This window comes from Peromyscus maniculatus, chromosome 4 (assembly GCF_049852395.1).
Source record: "Peromyscus maniculatus bairdii isolate BWxNUB_F1_BW_parent chromosome 4, HU_Pman_BW_mat_3.1, whole genome shotgun sequence".
NCBI lineage: Eukaryota > Metazoa > Chordata > Mammalia > Rodentia > Cricetidae > Peromyscus > Peromyscus maniculatus.
This window is the reverse complement of record NC_134855.1, coordinates 132,432,520-132,438,698: the sequence shown is the minus strand read 5'-3', so window position 1 is coordinate 132,438,698 and position 6,179 is coordinate 132,432,520. Positions and strand designations below refer to the sequence as shown.

General features: G+C 44.2%; 1 pseudogene; it reads right to left on the bottom strand.

Moving 5' to 3' along the window:
• Positions 1 to 3,063: 3,063 nt before the first annotated feature.
• On the bottom strand, positions 3,064 to 3,765 carry LOC143272777 (histone H3.3A-like; annotated as a pseudogene).
• Between the last annotated feature and the right edge of the window lie 2,414 nt (positions 3,766 to 6,179).

The window sequence follows — 6,179 nt, the reverse complement described above, 5'->3', positions numbered from 1 at the left end:
TGGATGTCTTGTGAACATGTGACTGCCCTTACCAAATGTGGTGGCTGCCCATGTGGTCATGTGGGTTTTTTCTTTTTTTTTTTTTTCCTAAAATAAACTGAACATATAAAGTGAAGTTTAGAGAGTTAGTCAGAAACAAGTCAGTGTGGCCATCTCTCAAGGCCTGGCAGCAGGAGCAGCAGAGGAAATATAGACTGATGCAGGGCTTGGCTCTGAGCAGTGACAGAGCATCCAGTGGGTGGGGGAAGGGTCCCACACCAAAGTCCTGTGGGTGGAACAGAAGGTCCCAGCAACAGAGTCAAGTGACAGAGAGAATAGATTAAGAGATAGAATTGCAGACAAGGAGAGTAAATAGAGGCAAGGGGTATATATGCTTCGTAAAGAAAACTGGTGACAAGTGATGATGTAGTTGCTCAGCAGAGGCTGGAGGAGCATGGGGGAGTTGGCAGTGAGAAAGAAGCTGGGATGGGAGTTGGGTAGGCACATTTTTCTACAATGAGGTATAAGGCCTAGAAGACTGATCTCCAGCATTCCAGAGGGTCAGAGGGCCAACAATAATGGCTCAAGATAGCCAATGGACCATGATATTAAAGGCTATGGGTGGTGTAATTGAGTGGGCATAGGGTGTCTCCATATGTCATCACAGAGGGATGGGCCCAAAGGGTTTAAAGCCTGAAAGGCACATGGCATCAGCAAGTGAACCAAGATAAATCTGACCTCCAACTTCCCAGAGAGTCAGTGAGGACTAAGGGATTGTGCAAGATAGCCCCATGTTGGACGCCAATGTTATGAATTATGCATGCAGGGGACCCAAGTCTGACTGGGCCAGGGGGCAAAACTTGCTGGTATGCTGGGCAGATGCACTGGCAGGCTGGGCAGATGAATTCCATGCAGACATGGTGGCAGCAGCAGCCAATAATTCACAACCCAGATGCTGCATCCACACAGAAAGCATTTTTTAGAAAGATAGAAAGATAGACAGAAAGGAGAAAGGAAGAGAGAGGGGGTTTGAGGGAGCACAGTTTGTGTGAGAAAAGAGGAAGAGAGGAGGGAAGAAAGGGAAGAGATTTCCTTAAAATGAGGCTGTTATGTCAGGACACAGGGTTACTCCAAGGGGTGGGTTTTCAAGAGGCATATCAGAATATTAACAGCTCCAGCATTTCTGTTTCTGCTTAGTATTATTTGACTCTTCAGGTTCTTTTTGTGCATCTGTATGGATTTTAGGACTTTATTTGAAGAACTTCAAGCGAATATTGTTGGGAATTGCATTGAATCTGTAAACTGCTTTCTGTTGCACATGCTAAAATGTTAATCTGCCAATCCATTAGCACGGAATGCCTTTCTGTCTTCTAGTATCTTCTTCAGTGTGTTATATTTTCAATGTAGAAGTCTTTCACTTCCCTGCCTGGGTTTATTTCTGAAATTTGTATTTGAAGCTAGTGCAAAAGGATTATTTTCTCTGGTTTTGTTTCCCAGCAAGCTCTTTATTGGCATATACACAATTTCTTTATTGGCTTATACATTAAAAAAAAACCTACTGGCTTTTAATATGTTGACTCTGCTTTGTGCTGTTTTGCTGACAGTGTCTGTCACGTCTGAGAGTTCCCCAGTGGCATCTTCAGGGTCTTTTCATTATAAAGTCATGTCATTGCAAATGCAGATTTCTTAACTTCTTCCTTTCCTATATTTTAAAGCATGTACATGTTTAAGTATGGGGGAGTACCTGTGTGTCAGTGGTGTGTGTATGCCCATGTGTGTCCATGTAACCAAAGACCAGAGGACAATATCAGGGTGCCACCCTCAGGAATGCCATCACCTCTTTTGAGGCAGGGCCTCTTATTGGCCTGAAACTCACCAATTAGGCTAGGCTGATTGGCCAGTAAATGGCAAAGAGTCTCCTGTCTCAATCTCCTCAGCACTAGAATTATATGAATCTCACACCCAGCATTTTTATGTGGGTCCTGGGGCTCAAATCAGTTCCTCACTTTTGCAAGGCAGGCACTTTACCAACTGAACTATCTCCAAACCTCTCTTCTTTTCCCTAGTTTATTCCTTTAATTTCTTTCTTCACTTCCATTATTTAGCTAAGACTTTCAGCACTATTTCGAGTATGAGGGGTCACACTTGCCTCATTCCTGATTTTCAAGGAAATGATTCTAATTTTTCTTCATTTAGTCTACTGCTGGATGGGATTTGTAGTAAATTGCCCTGCTGAGGTATGTTGAGGTATCATTCTTCTGTTTCTACTTTCTTCAGTGTTTTTGATATGAGCTTTGTCAGAGGCCGTCTCTGCCTCTGTTCACATGCTTCTGTGGTCTCTGTATTTAAGCCTATCTATGTCTTAGTCAGGGTTACTATTGCTGTTATGAAACACCATGACCAAAGCAACTTTGGAAGGTAAGGGTTTATTCAGGTTTACACTTCTACAGCCTTGTTTATCACTAAAGGAAGTCAGGACAAGAACCCAAACAGGGCAGGAACCTGGAGGCAGGAGCTGATGCAGTGGTCATGTGCTTACTGGCTTACTCCTCATGGCTTGCTCATCCTGATTTCTTATGGAGTTCAGGACCACCAGCACAGGGATAGCACTACCCACCACGGGCTGTCAATCAGTAATTAAGAAAATGCCTTACAGCTGGATCCTATTGAAGACTTCTCACTTGGGTGTTTCTCCTTTCAGATGACTCTAGCTTGTATTAAGTTGACATAAAACTAGCCAGGACAATTACAATTAGTGGTTTGTGTATGTTGAGACAATCTGGTGTCCCTAGAATGAATCTAATTTGATCTTGGGTATGATCTTCTTAAATGTGTCCTTGGATTTAGTTAATAAGAATTTTTTTAAATAGTTTAATGTATTTTAATAGCAAACTTACAGGAACAGCACAGAAGACAGACAACATTAAAAACATGTACTTGCATGTAGGATAACTCAGTCAGAAAATATAGTGAATGGATGGAATCTACTGTATGATAAAAATGCTACAAACACCATTTAGTTGTCATCCATAAGAAATTTACTTATTTAAAAAAAAATCCAAATGCTGGCATTGTCCAGAAAATTTTAACAGGTTTATTTATCATTGTTATAAAGTTGAACTGTTGAAATGTATTCACTGAAACATTTTGCTTGCATTAATGCTTTACATCTTGCATTTATATTAAAAGTTCACACACAAATGAAAATGGAAAAACTGCCAATACCTGATTTTTGTCCCCTATTTTTCCACTCGCAATCATATACTTAGGTACCTGTTGACCCCATGGAAAAAATATCTAACATTCAGAACTACTGATAACAGGAAGAAGAGGAAAAAAAAATTTGAGAATGAAATGTTTCCCCTCATAGTGGACTCTTAAGCACGTTCTCCCCGTATGCGGCGTGGTAGCTGGATATCTTTTGGCATAATTTTACACGTTTGGCATGGATAGCACACAGATTGGTATCTTCAAAAAGGCCAACCAGATAGGCCTCACTTGCCTCTTGCAAAGCACCAATAGCTGCACTCTGGAAGCGCAGATATGTTTTGAAGTCCTGAGCAATTTCTTGCACCAGACGCTGGGAGGGGAGCTTGCGAATCAGAAGTTCAGTGGACTTCTGATAAAGTCTGATTTCACGGAGTGCCACAGAACCAGGCCTGTAAGGATGAGGTTTCTTCACTCTCCAGTAGAGGGCGCACTCTTGCGAGCGGCTTTAGTAGCCAATTGTTTCCTGGATGCTTTACCACCGGTGGATTTGCTGGCAGTCTGCTTTGTAGGAGCCATGGTACGGGCACCTTCTTACTTACCCCCCTTCTCCTTCGGGTGGAGCTCTGCAAGCTAGAGGTGGCGCTGGCGTTAGGGAGCAGCGACGGCGCGGCGACGGCTGCGAACACTTAGTTATTAAGAATTTTATTGAGAAGTTTTTGAATTTTGTTCATCGGGGATGTTGTGTTATTGTTATCTGTTTTTTGTTGTCTTTATCCGGTTTTGGTATTAGGGCAATATTGGCTTTATAGAATGATTTTAGTAGCATAGCTTCCCTTTCTATTTTATGAGACAGTTCAGAAAGCAATGGTCTTAACTCTTTATTTGGTAGGATTTGGCAGTGACTCTGTCTGGTCCAGGTCTCTATGTTGAGAAGCTTTATTATTTCAATCTCACTATCTGTTACAGACACGCATCTGTTTTCTCTTTCTTTTGCTGTGATAAAACGCTCTGACCAAAAAAAGTTAAGAAGAAAAGGCACAGAGTTTCCCATGGGGAAAGATCAGAACCCCCCTTTCTGGAACTATGCAGATCCATGAGATGGCTACTGGGAAATAAGCAAGGCTCCTGGGAGGGTGAGAATGCAGGGCCCATGCAGCCGTCTCCTGTACCATCTTGAGTTCTGCTTTAAATCATCCCCGGTAGAATGCTTTTGAAGGGAGAACAGTGGGAACAGGAAGTGAAAATTAAGGGCCAGCGTGGAAAAAGTGCAAGAAGACTAGCATCAAGGTGTCCTTGTCCTTAAGGAAGGCAACAGGAAGAGGAAAGTGGGTAATGGAAGCTGTGAGGTCACCTGGTCTGAGCCAGGTATGTCAGTTAATTCTCTGTTGCCATGCGAAAACACCATGACCAAGGGATCCTCTAGAAAGAAGTTTATTTGGGCAGATAGTTCTAGAAGGGTAAGAGTTCATCACCATCATGGTAAGGAAACATGGCAAAAGCAATAGTTGACTGGAGCAGTTGAGAGCTCACATCTTGAGCCACCAGCAGGAAATAGAACCAACAGGGATTGCCCTAAGGCTTTGGAATATCAAAGCAGACCCTAGTGACATACTTCCTGTAGCAAGGCCACACTTCCTAAGTCTCCCGCAACAGCATCAACTGAGGACTAAGTATTTGAAATCCAGAGACTGTGGGAGAGATTTATTATTCAAACCACCATACAAAGAAAGTCTAGGGGCCCCATGGCTGTGGGTTCAGATCCTGGCACTGACCCTTGCTTACTATGTGGCCTGAATGAACCACTTTGCCTCTATGAACATCAGTTACTTCCTGCAGTTATCAGGATGTGGTAAACTGTGAAGGAGACCTCATGAGTTGCAACCTCCTTGACAAGCATGGAGTCAGGGCCCAGGTGGGTGTCACCAGGACATTGCCCTCCCTAGGGAGACCAAGCTTTTTAGAATCTGATTGGTGATGGCCAGGGGCTGAGTAGCAATGGCAGGGCTAAGGGAGACCTGGAGAGGACAAGGGATCAAACTGCCCCTGGGGAAGAGACAGGCAGGAAAGGGCACAGCCACATGAGCCTGTCTGTCTATGCTCCTTCATCTCTTCAAACAGGGTGGTCCTCATTCTGCACCAGTCCTTAGGACCATTGAAGAGACATGGTAAAAGTCTGAGGGAGGTTGTGTTCCAGCATCACCCCATCCCCCTGTGATCTGGTACACAGTAGGTGCTCAATACACATTTTGAACATGTGTAGATGGATGGTTTGGGGTTCTGCCACATTCACCCAGGGGCTCTGTGTGGCCACTCTCTCCAGGCTTCCACAACTCTATGCATAAAGGAGAGCTGTAAGGTACGTCCTGATGGCCCTTCCAGCTCTGGATCTGTCCCTGTCACTCAGGTACCATCTCACCCCACACATAGCCCACACCCTGCCAACAATCCTAATGCAAGAACTGTGACAAGACATTCATGAGGATGTAGTGGGCTTTTATTTCTGTCGTAGTGATAACAGGTGTGGAGACCACTGAGGGAAGAAGAGAGTCCAAGCTCAGGCACATTTTGTGTGGTTCATAGAAGAAATTATGAGAGGAAGAGGCCACGGGGAGTCAGAGGGAGCCATTGGGCACCAACCTGCAATGAGATCACATGGCTTCAGAACACTGGCTGTCACAGCCACAGTGGGAACTGGATTTCACACACAATGACTGGACACGAACTGGCCTGGCCCTGCTGTCTTCACTCATTGCCCAATGCCCAATATGGCTGAGGCCATGGAGAAAAGAGAGGCAGCTGTGGATTTGTGGTCTAGATATGGCACTTGACTCAAACCCCTCCTCATTCCTCTTTCTGGAGCAGTGCGAGATGGGAAAAGATTGAGTAGAGGCCATATCTGGTCAGGGTGAGAATTCAGCACACTCTCAAGTGTCTGTGCACAAAGTTAGAGCTCAGTCACTAACCCTGTGTAAAATGTTTGAGAATCAAAG